The following is a 15,498-nucleotide window of genomic DNA, read 5'->3' on the forward strand; positions in this document are numbered from 1 at the left end:
GCCATGTGATTAAAAGCCGACAATCCCCAGATCAAAACCCAACTCATTCCTTAAAAAATCCCTGTTAAGGGGCAGGATAAGTTTCTTACATACGTTGGTGTGGTTACATAATGCAGCACAGACCCGTGGATTTTCTTCCCAGAGTGACAGCTACAAATTGGTCTTGAGATTCCTTGAGATACCAATAAGGAGCCTAAATATTGGTATACAGATTACTTAAAAGCTCAAAAAGGTGGTGGTTGTAATTTTTGTCTGAAATAAGGAAAGCCCTAGAGTATGATGGGCTTTGGTTTTTTGAGATCTTTTACAGCACAAGACAGAGATAGTCATAGAGTATTGTTTCCTGTGACTATTGTGAATTAACTTTTTGAGATATACATTAGTGAGATGTACATTCTTACTAGCAGGAAAAAAATATTCTAACATTTAACTACTAAATAGATATTTCCGAAAGCCACATTTAACATTCAAAAAAATATTAAACGTTCTCTGGGATGATATGTTCATTTTTAGCTAACCATTTTTAGTTTATACATGCACAAAATGACCAAGCTAAGATGAGCAGATGACCTGAGAGAGAAGCTATTTGTTTAATGTATATGAAACGATAGTGCTGGTATATAGCTCGTTGGGATTTCTATGAATATGCACTGAAAAACTGACATCCGGTTCATGTCGGGAGACACAAGCCATTCAGATCACCTCTTGAGTTATTTAAGACCTTAAAGAGCTTTTTGGGTCCCAGAATCTTCTAGTTTAGGATACCAAACACTGTACTTGGTATCCTAAGCTTAAAGTCTCTTGTGAACAAAGTAAAGAAAAACATTCATATATAAAACTTCTTTACTAGGACTGAGGCTCTGCCCCATGTAAAAACAAGGTCTAATTGTTTAATTGATGTATTACATTTTTAAAAATTGACTGATTGATTTAATTTTCTTCTTAAAAGAAGGTTAAGAAAAGCAGTTACAGTCAGTTATGTCAAAATGATTGAATTTGATCATAGTTTTCTAAAGAAAATGCAAACTGTTATATATTGATTAGGAGACAGTAATGAAGGCTTTACAAAAGGCAAGGTCCTCTTGCAAAATAGAATAATTACAGGATTCTTTTTTTTTTAACTTTTATTTATTTTAAGTGTGTTTTCCCAGCACCCATCAGCTCCAACTCAAGTAGTTCTTTCAATCTACCGTGTTTCCCCAAAAATAAGACCTAGTCAGACCATCAGCTCTAATGTGTCTTTTGGAGCAAAAATTAATATAAGACCGGGTCTTATAGAAAATTATAATGTAATTATAATTGTAATATAATTTTCTATAATACATAATTATAATTTTCTATAATATATAATATATAGTTATAATAAATTATATAAGACCCAGTCTTACAGTAAAATACAACCGGGTCTTATATTAGTTTTTGCTCCAAAAGACGCATTAGAGCTGATGGTCTGGCTAGGTCTTATTTTCAGGGAAACACGATAGTTGTGGAAGGCACAGCTCCCTGAACCCATGTGGGGATCGAACTGGCAACCTTGTTGTTAAGAGCACCGCACTCTAACCAAGTGAGCTAACCGGCTGCCCCTAATTACAGGATTCTTTAAAAGTTTGTCTATCTCCTGTTTAAGGAAAATAACTAGAATTGACTAGAACTCCTAATTTGACATCCCCAAAGGGTTCTTAATTGAAGGTTGTAATCTGAAAACGGAATAATATGAAATGTTGCAAGAACAACTTTAGAGAGCCAAGCTATAATTCCATCAAAAATAAAAAGGAAGACAAAGCAAAACAGACCCAAACCAGCCACTACAGCCTATTTGTTGAGTCATTTTGTTGGGTCTCCCAGGGAATGTCTGTCATCAATCTACTCCACCCTCCCTAGTGTATCGACTTTGTGTTCCGATGGCTCCTGCCCAAGCTGCCTTCCTCTGCAGGTTCAAGCATCATGCGGAGATATGAAGAAGATATGCCCAGAGAAGATGAGGGACTTTGTTCCCCAACATCTTTTTTATGCCCATATTTTTATTGTGAAAATTGAGTACACAGAGAGTACAGAAAATACGAACAATATAATGAATCTGTATAAAGTGAATACTTCTGTAAAAATAAAGCAGTTCAAAAAGTGGAACAGCAGCCTAGAAATCCTCTACCCTGACTCAGGACCCCTTTCTAATCACAGTCTTCTCTCCCAACTGAGGGTAATCACCAGTTGGGTAGTAAATGCTTCCTTTAATTAAAAAAAAAAAATGGTACTCCCTTCGTATGCATGCTTAAATACCATAGTATCATTTTGCCTGGTCTTGATCGTTATGGAAATGGAATCGTGCATTTTGCACCTGGCCTCCTCTAACGACGTGATTGTGAGATTCATTCATGGTACTGCCTATTGCTATAGTTCATTAATTTTCACTGCATAAGATCCATAATATCCTATTTATGACTAGTATATTTCTAGAAGGAATTGCTGGCTGATAGGGTAGGTGTAACTTCAGCAATACTAGATAATGCCAAAGTTTCAAAAGTAACCATAACCATTTTTTTTGCTCCTATCAGCAGTGTATGATAATTTCTGTTATTATACATTCTCTTCAATATTTGAAGTTTTCAATTATTTCAATTTTTGTCAGTCCAGTGGATGTGTAGTGGAATCTCTTTGTGGTTATGTTTTGCATTTTCGTGATTACTAATGAGGTTGAGCACGTTTTCCTATGTTTGTTGGCTATTTGAAATTCCTCTTTTTTGAAGTGTCTGTTCAAGTCTTTTGCCTGTACTACTATTAAGTTGTCTTTTTCTTATTGATTTGCAGGAGTGCTTTATGCATTTTGGATGAGTCTTCTGTCATTTTATATGGATCACACATATCTTCTCCCATTCTATAACTTGCCCTTTCACTTTCTTAATGGTGTCTTTTGATGAACAGAGTTCTTAAAGTGATCCAGTTCAATAATATCTTCCTTTATGGGTAGTGCTTTTTCTGTCCAGATTAAAAAGTCTTTTCCTATCCTGAGATTATAATAATATTCTCTGTAATTTCTAACAGCTTCCTTGTTCTGCTTACATAGTTAATGCTTTAATATATATGGAATTGATTTTTGTTCATAGCACGAGGTAAGGGGACCAGTTTCCTTTTCTTCCCATATGGCTATACAGTTCTAACACCACTTATTCTTCCACCACTGCTCTACATCAAGTATCCATATATGCATAGGTCTCTCTCTGGACTCTGTATTCTGATTCATAACCACATAGACTTCCCACACATTTCCCTGCAAGTCCACTCCTAGGTATTTACCCAAGAGAAATGGAAGCATATGTCCACTCAAAGAGTTATACACAAATATTCACAAATGTACAACACTGAAGAACCCACTGTTCATCAGCTGTGGAATGGGAGAACAAATGTGCTATATCCATACAATAGGATACTTAACACTACGGATATATGACAATGTAGAGGAATCTCAAACACACTACACTGAGCTAAAGAAGCCAAACTTAAAAGAATACTTAACTGTATCATCCCATTTGTATAAAATTCTAGAAAAGGCAAAACTAATCTCTAGTGGCAAAAAGCAGATCAGGGATTGGTTGCCTAGGGATGGGGTGAGGGACTGGCTGCAAAGGGGCGCAAAGAATTCCAGGGCATGGAAGTATTCTACATCTGGTCAACAGTAATCAAAGCGCACACATAAAGTGGGTGAATGTTGTTGTATGTAAATTATACCTCGATTAAATTTGATTGAAAGATAAAACCCATGCTCATAGCTGTATTAGTCACAAGAGCCCCAAAGTGGAACCCAAGTATCCATTGATGGGTAAATGGATAAACAAAATGTGTTATATACACCCAATGGAATATTATTCAGCTTTTCGAAGGAAGGAAATGATGACATGCTACAATATGGATGAAACTTGAAGACAATATGCTAAATGAAATAAGCCAGACACAAAAAGACAAAAGCTATATGATACTACTTGTATGAGGTACCTAGACGTGTCAAATTTATGGAGATAGAAAGTAGAATGATGGTTATCGGGCTGGGAGGAGAGGAGAAAGGGGACGTCATATTTAATGAGTACAGAGTTTCAGTTTGGGAAGATGAAAAAGTTCTGGAGATGGATGGTGGTGATGGTTTCACAACAATGTGGCTATCCTGAATGCCACTATACACTTAAAAATGCTTAAGATGGTAAAATTTATCTTACGTATATGTTACTACAATTTCTTTAAAAAAAGAAGAGATGGGAAAGACCCAACAAGGGAGAGCTGAGGACCAATGTCTTCTTTGTAAATTTTCTGAGAGCTAGCTCTGATTACAGGCCTGGGTGTGTCTCAGGGGCCCTGTGCCAGCAGGAAGGTAGACCTACCACATGGCAGAGCAGGGTCAAATGACTGATGGAGAAGAGCTTACCCTATGCTGACAGTGCTCACGCAAAGGATAAATATAGAACAGCAGAAAAGAAACAGAACTAATTTCACCACGTTTACACTGACACAAACACGAGTCCTTCATCAAGGTCCTGCAAGTAAGTAACTGAGAGAGATGCAGGAAAAACCCAGAGCAACCAAAGAAGAACCCAAAAATGATGTTTTTGACAGCAATTGACTAGTGACTGATAGTAAGTAAAGTAAGAAGATATCCACAGTTAAAGAAATAAAACTGCATAGAAGGGTATGTATGCAATGAAAAGTTAAATTCCTCGCTCTTCCCCAATCCTCTGTTCCCTGCACCAAGGGCAGACTAGTTAAGAATTCTCCTTATATCTTTCCAGACATTTTCTATGTACATCTAGGCATAGATAGGTACGTCTGCCTGCAAATATGTGTGTGGCTTTCTCATATAGCTCTCTGCTTTCTTGTTTTATTTCCCTATTGAAAGCCTATACTGTTCTTATTTTTATCCATTACTCCATCTTGGTCAATACTGTTCTTATTTTTATCAATTACTCCATCTTGGAGATGTCCCACGTGTACATGGAATTGCCTTGTTTTCCTTAAAGGCTGCATTGTTTTCCATGGTATGGGAATGTTCCCATTATGCCTGTAGGCTAACTCAAAGCCTTTTTTCACTTTTTCTTGTGACCTCTAAGTTATTTGCTGCTCAGCTTCTACCTGGAGCACATATGCGAGATGCCATGTGATAGCTTCTCTGCAGGGGCCATGCAGTAGCCATGCTCAGTAAGCACTTGAAGGAATGATGAGACTTTTCTGCCTTTGAAAATCTTTTAAATTCTCTGGTCCCAAGTCTCCCCGCCCTTCACATTTGCTTGCATTTCACTTGGGTTTTTCTTCTTGTTCATGTTCTCTCTCTTCCGCCCTATTTGGCTGCCTGCGTCTTTTCTTCTGAAATGCCTTCACGGAGAAGGCTCGCTCCCTCACCCTCTCCACCCTCATTGGCCTTGACTTCTTTTCTCACTTGGGCTCCTGTTCACCCAGAGGGCCTTTCACCTTTTGCTTGATTAGAAACAAAACCAAACCTACAATGAAAGGTTAAATGGAATACTGCACAACTTATATTTAGATGCATTTTAAACTCTTCCTGTTGATGTATTTCTGTAGATGTCTACATTTAGAGTACTGGGAAATTATGGTTGGTCTTGGTAGAGGAGAAATGTACTTTTAATTTGGAGAACATAGAATCCGAGAACATTTGCAGTGGAAGGGACCTTACAGAGCACTTGACTTTAGCGACGAGGAAGCTGGGGCCCGGGGAGGCCAAGCGGCTCGCCTGTGATCACACAGCTGGATTGTCATTTTGAGGCTGCGTGTGACTGTGTATATGGAACTATGTCTCATTCAGTCAGTCAGTCAACAAACACTGTGTTTTACTTTGTCAAACACTGGACGAGGCTGAAGATACAGCAGTGACGGGACAAGAGAGACCAGATGAATGGTGCCCACACTTGCTGCGCCTCAGTGAGTCACTTGTCTAAGTCACAGAGCCGACCCCTGGATGGTCACTGCTAGGAAGAGAACACATTGTCCTCCCCTGCTCTGGACTCCTCCAGACTGCCTGGGGATGGCTGCATCCCTCTGCTCACTCATCCTGCACCGCAGTGCTTTTCCCTTGCGCTCTCCCTGTGCCAGGGCCATCTCCCAGGAATGGGGTGCTCTTGACTGAGGGCTCCTTCAGCCAGTCCTCTCTCACACCCTGCGTTGCTCTCTGTTTAAGGTGGGTCCCTGGGCTGTGACTCCACTTGGGGGGATGCACCTCGCATGAGCTAAAAGTTCCCTCAAACTGACACACAGCCCCTTGGCTGCCCTACAGAGTTCTGTCTCCTGCCTTGAGCTCCACATTCCCTGGAACTGCCATCCCAGGATGTCTCTGGAAAACCCGACCATCTCTCCTGGCTTCTCCAGTCATCCCGGCATGGTCTCAGGCAAGTCACACCCCTCCCTGCACCTCAATTTCCTCCTCTGCAATGGTGGGTCAGAAGATTTTGCAAGTGCCTTTTGGCTCTGACATCCTGTGATTGCATTGGCCAGCCTGGGGTTCTGGACACAGCCCTCACTTATGACTTCGAAATCCTGAAGAAGGAACAAAAGAAACACAAACAAACAAACAAACAAAACAAAAAAGAAAAAAAAAAACCCTGAAGAACAAGGGGAACTGTCTGTGAAATCTCTTAAGGCCCATTCTGTGATATGCCTTGCTCCTTGGTTGCAAGGGAAATCAGCTGAAGCCTTGAGGGCCCCTGGGGGTGTTGGGGAACAGAGGTGTGTGTGGACATGCCTCCTGCCCCTTACTCCTCCACTTTCCCCTGAATCACCACCCTGCTGCCCTGCTCTCACACAAGCCCTTGATTCCAAAATGGGATCCCAGAGCAGCCATTTAGAAATTTGAGGAGGAAAAATTAAAAAGGGAAGAAAAGACTTTTTACCAAAGAAATACCAGGTCAGCTCTATCTAACTTGATGCATACAAGCGCTCTAACTAGTATTATATGAATGAAAATATGTAAGTCCATCCACATTTTAAAAGCACTAGAGGAAAACCATTACTAAGGAAATGCACAGTAAATACTTAAAAAGAAAATACTTTTTAAAAAAAGGTTCTTTTAGTAAAGCAATCACCCTTCTTTTTTACCCCTTCCCTTTAGTTGATGTTTTTGGCATTTTAAACTTTTTATACATTGAGCCTTCTTAAAGCAAAGCCCGCAATTATAGAAAACTCACTAGTGGAAAAAAGCTGCACTTATGCCTCTTGGGGTATGTTTTTAAATACCAAACAGAAGGGCAGGAGGGAAAAAAATCACATGCCTTCTGGTGCCAAAAAAGAGGTTAAGAAATGAAAAGGCTTTTTACAGTTGGATTGGAGGAAAAGGTACCAGAGAGAAAACAGTCTGCTAATAAAGGAGCAAAAGCATGCCATTAATAATGATGGCAAATGTTTTAAACGTTAAGTCCATTTTCAAAGCTCATTAAGAAATCTTTCAGAAAAATAATCAAAGAAAGAAATATGAGCACCAGGACGCTCTGGAGGCCTTGCAAAAACAGTTGTGGCTTTCATTAATTAATTAAATATATATTAATTATGTATGTAAATTATATCAGCATAATGCCTGCTCGGTTCCAGGCTCTGTTAGTGGCACTGGGGATGATGCAGAGAACAAAGCAGACAAAAATCCCTGCTCTCACGGGGCTTACATTCTAGTAGGGGAGACAGAGGAGAAATACAGTACATAATTAAAACACATCATGTGACAGATAGTGATAAGTGCTAAGGGAGAAGGGAGAATGTGGTGGGCAGGGGGAGAAGATTTTTGATAGAGGGTTTAAGGAAGACTGTTAGGGGCTGAACTGTGTCACTCCCATAATTCATATATTGAAGTCCTACCTCCCAGTATCTCAGAATACTACTGTAACTGGAGATTGGGTCTTGAAAGAGATAATTAAGCTAAAATGAAATAATTAAGGTGGGCCCTAATCCAATATGACTGGTGACCTTACAGGGAGATTAGGACTCAGGCAGAGGGAAGGTGGTGGGAGGACACGGGGAGAAGATGGCTATCCACAAAGCCCAGGAGAGAGGCCTCAGAAGAAACCAACCGTTCCAACACCTTGATCTCGGACTTCCAGCCTCTGGAATTGTAAGACAATAAATTTCTGTTGCTTAAGCATCCAGTCTGTGTATGGCAACCCTAACAAACTAACACAAAGACCCCAGTGAGAAGGTAACTTTGGAGTAGAGATCAGAAGAAAGTGAGGGAATGAGCCAAGCAGATGGGTTAAGGGGGTGAGGTCAGCAGGGAGAAAGGCCCTAAGACAGGGACATGCCCCACGAGGCTGGAACAGAGCAGTGAGAGGGGTCAGAGAGGTGACCGGGTGTGTGGGGGCGGGCAGCTCTGGCTTTTACTTTGAGATGGGAACTGTTGGAGGGCTTTGAACAGAGATGTGTGACATTGTCTGACCTGTATTTTAACAGAAACATGCTGGCTGCTGACTTGAGAATAGATATCAGGAAGACAAGGGCGGAATCAGGGAAACCAGTTAGGGGGTTAGTTAGTACTTCAGATGAGAGATGAGAGTGTCTTGGACAAAGTGTGGCAGAGGGGGTGGTAAATGTGGTTGAATTCTGCATCTACTTTGAAGGCAGGGCCAGTAAGATTGGCTGATCAATCGCATGTGGAATGCGATAGAAAGAGAAGAATCAAGAGAACTCCAATGCTTTCGTCCTGAATGCCTGGAGGAGTGGAGTTAACATTACCCAGGATGGGCAAGACCATGGCGGAGCAGAGTATGAGGAAGTGTCAGGAACGCAGCTTTGGGCATGTTAAAAGCCTCCCTCTGCCAAAAGAAATGCACAGGAATGCTATGTCTGGAGCAGCTTTATTCACAGTAGCCTCAAACTGGAAACACCTCTGTTCATCAACAGGAGGATGGAGAAATTATCATATATTCATGCCGTGGAATACCACACAGAGATACAAAGACCTCATTGAGAAAGTAACTTCTGAGTTAGAAAAGAACAAACTGCTGACATATGCAACACCACAGATAAATCTGATAGACATAATGTTGACTGAAAGAAGACCTGTATGAAAGGGTACATATCGGGAGCACTTTTCTATTTACTCAATGGGATCCTGCCCGATTCATGAATCATTCAATAAAGCCAGTTAGGTCTTTAAATTTAGTCAGGTGAATTTTGTTTTTTAATAGCCTATACAGATCAGGAGAAGATGGAAATGAGCAAGTAAGGCCTAATGTAGAAAAAGAAAAACTAACCACCAGAAATTTACTGAAATTTATTTTATTCATCTACAGTGTGAACATAAAACACACACCAGTATCTATGACAATGAATGTTTAAAATTCAGCATGGAAAAATAACTTTTAACAAGGAAACATTTCCTATTTTTACTTTATAATTCATTGCCCACTGGATTTGAAATAAAAAATGATTTCATTTTATTTGGTTTTATGACAGAACACTAATACTTACAAATATAGATACATACAAATGTTGGTAAATTTATGTGAAATATTTCTCCTGGTGTTTCCTCTTGAGCTGATCTTTGTACAGTAGTCAGCACTTCTCCCAAAAGCAGTGTGAAACAAATCATGCCCCTGCATGATTTTATACTGAGAACATTCCTGCCTCCTTCCCAACCCCCACCTTAGAGAGAGGGAAGCCTTTGCCCTTCTTACCTCACCTCCTCCGTGCTGAGACTTGGGGATCAGCCTGGAGTCACGCCGGCCTTCAGGAAGATGTTTGATAATATTAGATTGGTGGTACGGGCTTCTGTAATTTCAGTGTGGGCAGAAGTTAGATTTTAGTGGCTCCACCTAGAGGCAGTATAGGTGTGAGGAGCCGGGTCCCCTCTCAATGGACAGGGGCCTTCATGTGCATGACAGGCATTAGCAAAAAAAAAAAAAAAGAAAGAAAGGATACACATTGTATGATTCCATCTACATGAAGTTTAAGCGTAGGCAAAGTTAATTCTGAGGTTATCTAGCTCAGAAGAGTGCTTAGCTGTGGGGAGGAGCACTGGTAGGGAAGCGGCAGAAAGGAGCACACTCTGGTGCCGAAACCGGTCTTTATCCGATCTGGGGGGTGTTACACAGGGTGTAGGGACGGAGAGTAGGGGCCATTGTTGCAATCCACCCATACCTACTGAATCAGCATCTGCATTTTTATAAGATCCCTAGGTGATTTGACTGCACATTCAAATTTGAGAACTAGTTTTGAAGAAAGAAAGGAATCTAATGGGCAGTGGGATTAGGGGTGTAAAGGAGAGGCAGTGGGGAGCTTCATGGGACCCCAGGTTTCCAGCTTTAGAGAGTGGGTGAATGCTGTGCCATGAAGTGGGAACTGAGATGCCAGGAGAGGGATGAGGCCGTGACTTATGGTGCTGTCTCGGCAGCCCTGGGGCTCACGACTGGCCTCAGTCTTAGGAGACAGGTGAAAGCTGGAGTTACAGATTCAGTGTCACTGGGGTGTGGGTGCTGGTTGAAACCAATGTTGAGATTATTGAAGGAGAAGCAATAAGCTGAAAAAGGGCCAGGGCAGAAGTTTTTATTAACGAGCCCTTTAAAGAGCATTCAGGAGATAGGAAGAGAACAAGGAGAGGGTGCAGTCTCAGAAAGGAAAACAGTGTGCAACCAGGTCAGATGCACCAGGGAGTTAAATTAATGATGCACATGTGACGAGGTTCCGCGATGTGGGGACAGAATTCCGGGTGAGCGGTGAGGGAGGTGAGGAAGCGCTGACCGTTCATTCTGGCTGCTTGGCTGTGGAGGAAAGTGAGGTAGTTATGGCGGGTGGAAAGCCTACAGGCTGAGTGGAAGGAGCTGTGGAGAGGCATGTAGCGGGGATCGGGGGAGGAAGGGATCCCTGATGGCAGCGTTTTCTGAGGAGGTGAGAGGGGATGAGATCCAGAGGATAAACCAAAAGAAAAGTGTCGTCAAGGGAGAGAGTGTAAATAAGTGTGAACGGTGAGGATGACAGGGAGCTGGGATGGTCAACGTGGTGGCTTCCGTTTCTTCTAAGACGTTTAAGACAATGGCATCTACTGAGAACGACAAAGGAGAGAGGAGGGGTAGGGCTTGAGATTTCCAAGAGCAGATAGGAGAGTAGCAGAAGGGGTACTGAGGACCTAACTCAGGTTGAGTGAATAAATGAATTTTATCCCAGCACTTCCCAAGAATCCAAATGTAAAACATCTTCTATTTTTCTGTTTTCTCTGAACACCTTGGCTTATATACTCTTTACCTCTTCAAATTCCACCCTGGAAAACGCAATGATTAAAATGATATGTTGCCTTCATTTTTAAACCTTGGACAGGAGATGGACAGTTCTTGAGCTCATTTTCACCTTTGCTATGAACTCCTGAAATTATTGTGGACAAATATAAGGGAGAAGTGAAAGCTCTTCTCAAATATTTGAAGGGCTATCACACCGAGAAAGGGTTTGAATACTGTCTGTGTCTTGCCCGAGGGCTGACGTGTGCACACTCTAGGGAGAGGGTTTGGACTCCATGTGGAGCAGAGAATCGGCCCATTGGGTAGGCTGTCCAGGGCACGATATGTCCTGGGAATGTGAGAGTGAGCAGAGGAAGGAATCCAATCCTCCCATCGGTTGGGAAATGGAAAGGAAATTCCTTCAGATCCTCAGATTCTCTGATTTTCCATTTGCTTTCCTGTTCCACCGACAGCATTCATGCCTCATGGATGATCTTTCCTGGCTCAGACTTGAACTGAGCACCTGCAGGTGCGACACGGGCTGGATGGTTGGGACCCACAGGGGAGTGGGACAGCCTCTGTCCTCAGAGGGCTCAGGTGCTGGTGGACGTTTGTTGGCTCCTTCTTTCCTGAAAGGGATCAAGGGCACAGCATTGTAGTAAAGATTGACTTTTTGGTTCAAATCCTAGGTCCCATGACTTACTAGCCATTGATCTTGAACAAGTTATTCATTCTCTCTGTGCTTCAGTTTCCCCATCTGTAAAATGGTGATGATGATAATGGCACCGGCCTCATGGAGTTGTTATTAGGGTTAAATATGCTCAGAAGAATGTCTGGTACACTCAATATATTTTAGCTATTTATATTATTTAGTGCAGGAGGCAGCTTTTACCTTCAGAAGCTTTATTAATTATTAATAATGTTTCTTTTAAGAACACAAATCGGTCAAGTTGCATAAACCCATAACAACAGAATGGGGTTGGGGGAACTGGTTGGAAATTTTAGGGAAGGAAGCAAAAATATAAAAATGGATCCCTTTCCCTTTACTTAACAGCTAACTAAAAGGGCCCCCACTGACATACAGAATTTACTTGAGTAATAATCACTCCATGGGGAAAGAGAAAGAAGAGGGGCTTCTAGAGACTTTGCTGGCTGGGGTTTCCATTTGCATTTCAGGGCCCTTTTACTGTACGTCTGAGTGAGCAGCCCGTCCTCACCATGGGTGCACACAGGACTCTGGGGTACAAGAAAAAAAACACAAGAAGAGCCCTAAGACCTGGTCAGGTGGCTGTGGCAGCAGCAGACGTGGCCCCTGCTGACTGCAGAGGGGCAGTCTCTTCAACCCTGATGCTGTGCAGAGTGCTATGAATTTTGTTTTTACAACTTCAGAGGAATAGGTTGGCCTTTTGGTTGCCTGCCTGGGGATATTATTGTATGTGTTTAACTCAAGTAATTCCTATTACTTCTGCACCGCAGGAGAGCCTGCTGAGTCAGTGCCAAAACGAGTCATCTGATGGTTTCCTTTGTGTCAGGCTTGGAGTTAGGCAGCTTGGATCTGAATTCAGACTCCATCCCATTAGATGTGTAACCTCAGGGAAGTCAGGTAAACACACTCAGATTCCTCATGTGAAAACAAGGCTTTTGTTGTGAGAAATAAATGTTATGTAAACAATTGGTAGTGCCTAGGGCATAGCAAACTGTCAATACTGTAAGTGGTGATTATTGGCTGCTGACAGGGAGTGTCTAGAAGGATTATCTTCTGAACCCTATAGATACCCAACATTGTCCATCCTCTGATGGGGAGGGAGGAAGTCCCTCCAGCCGCTGAGACGGCTGGTGTCTGTTTTCTCCCCTCTTGTCATCTGACATAGGAACTCAGTTAGAGCGGCTGTTGTCCCTTCAGCATCCCTGCCAGTATCCAGGTCAGTCTGTTGGAGCAAATGCCTTCAGACAGCACAATTCTGTTTCCTCTTTCTCCGCTTGCAATCTTCTTAATATACAATAGGATACAAAAGAACTACCTTACAAGTGAACCCTGGACGTGAACAGAACTTTCATCTTGCCCTCTATTGAGTTTTGGGAAATCCAAGGCCAAAGCTGCCACCATTAGGCGTAATTTGGGGGGAACCAAGGCAGGACCTTTGTACCCATCACCCACTGTTCATTAATGATAATGTTTCCCCTTTGTGTCTATGAGTTTTTCTTTGGATCTTCAAAAGGTTCCTATAAGGATTTAGATATATGAGAGAAATCAGGATTCTGGAGCTGAAAGGGGCCTTAGACACCAACTTCTCCATTTTCTTCACTCCTTGCATCAAGAAATTGAAGCTCGGTACAGCACTTTGTTTTACTGAATCATTCCACATTCACTCTCTCCCCTGGTCCTCCTGGATTTTTTTTTTTTAAATCAGTATCCTTGTTCATAGATAGGGAAATTGACTTATTTAGTGCAGCATGATGGTTTAGAGTATGTACTCTGGGGCCAGACTGCTAGGGTTCAAATTCTGGCTCCACAATTGACGAGCTGTGTGACCTGGAGCAAGTTCCTGAACCCACTTGAACCCCATTCCCCTAATCTATAAAATGGTAATGGTTGGGGCCATAAAAAAGCTAATAAGTGTCAGCTAGTTTTATTGTTATTCCTTAAGCTGGAACACAGGGACCGGTTGGTATCTTCAACACATGTTTATTGAGCTCCTGTATGCCAGGAGCCATGCAAGGTACTGAAGACATAGGGTGAACAAAATCAGACACCATCCCTTCATTTATGGAGTTTAAGTGTAGTGGGAGAGGCACACATCAATGAACACAATCACACTAACGTAAAATTGTGTGCACAGCAGGTGCCGTGCAGGAGGCACAGATGGAGTTATAGTAAGAAGGGAGAGTTGGTTCCAGGCTCCAGAGGAACCTCTATGAGGAAATGAAGACCACCTTTATGTCTGATGAGTGAGTTGGAATGAGCCAGACTGAGGGTGGGGTGGTTGGAGTGGAGACAGAGCACTCAGTGGAGACAGTCTGGATAGGGGGCAGAGAAGACAGTGGCCTTGTGGAAGGACAGCACTGACATGTTCGAAGGCCACTGAGGCCGGAACACTGGGACCAGGGCAGACCTGGGGTGAGACCAGTAGGTAGGAAGAGCCTGATCATTCAGGGCCCTGTAAACGAGTTTGGTCTTCATCCCAGGAGCAAAAAAGAAAAATGGTAAGCTGAGAAGTGACAATGATCAGATCTGTGTTTTGAAAAGACTTGTGTGACTGCAGTGTGGGGATAGATTGGTGGGTGGCAAGAAGGGATGCAGGCGTGAGGCGTAGGAGGCTGAAGAGCACAGGTACATAGCTTGATGCTCAGAGGACAGTTCTGTCCTGAGATAAAATGTGTGCCTCCTTGGCAGGCTGATTACAGCCAAGGTCACGGTCAGCCGGCAACAGTGCTGTCCAATACAGTAACCAGGAGTCACATGTGGCTCTTAAGCAACAAAAATGTGCCTTCTCTGAATTTAGATGTGCTCTAAGTATAAAATACACACTAAAATGTGAAGCCTTGGTATAAAAGAATGTGAACTATTTCATTAATAATTTTATATCAGTTGCGTGTTGAAATGATCATATTTTGGATACATTGAATTAAATCAAAATATATTATCAAAATTAACTATATCAGTTTCTTTTAACTTTTTAAAATGTGCCTACTGGAAAATTTAAATAACATTCAGGATTTGCATTTGTAGCTCCCATTATGTTTCAGTTTGACAACACTGATCTAGATGGGAAGAGGAGAGGGGTCCAAGAGGGCCCTGGGAAAGAACGATGTTCAAAGCTCGGTTTCAGCCAGCACCATAATTAATGGCAAGTATCTAGGTGGAGAGCGTTCAAAGGGATAGGGAGATGCAGGGGGAGTGGGGAGAGATGCAGAGGGAAGGTTCTAGTAAGGGGAAAGCTTGGAGGCTGGAGAGCATGTGGGTGATTCAACCACCTCCCAAGTGTGTACTGTATGGAAATGGGGTGCCCAAATCAGAGCCCTTTGAGAGTCGTTTCCCCATAGCATAGTGGAGATACTTTCTAGGCTCTAGTCTGTGGCTGGTTAAATGTATGCATCAAGCCCTTGGCTTAGGAGGGCCAAAGGAAGCAGACTATTTAACTTTTCACGAATTCTTAGATAACTGTTCCCCACAAATCCCTCTTTCGCCCTATGTAGATGAAGAGCTCCATGCCACCACATGGGGAAAGAGTGGGTTGGGAGCGGCACCAGGCTGAAGGGGCTGTGGTCCCCAAGTTGGGGCCTCAGTTTTCCCGCCTGTGACGCGAGGGGGTGC

The sequence above is a fragment of the Rhinolophus ferrumequinum genome, chromosome 4 (assembly GCF_004115265.2).
Source record: "Rhinolophus ferrumequinum isolate MPI-CBG mRhiFer1 chromosome 4, mRhiFer1_v1.p, whole genome shotgun sequence".
Taxonomy (NCBI): domain Eukaryota; kingdom Metazoa; phylum Chordata; class Mammalia; order Chiroptera; family Rhinolophidae; genus Rhinolophus; species Rhinolophus ferrumequinum.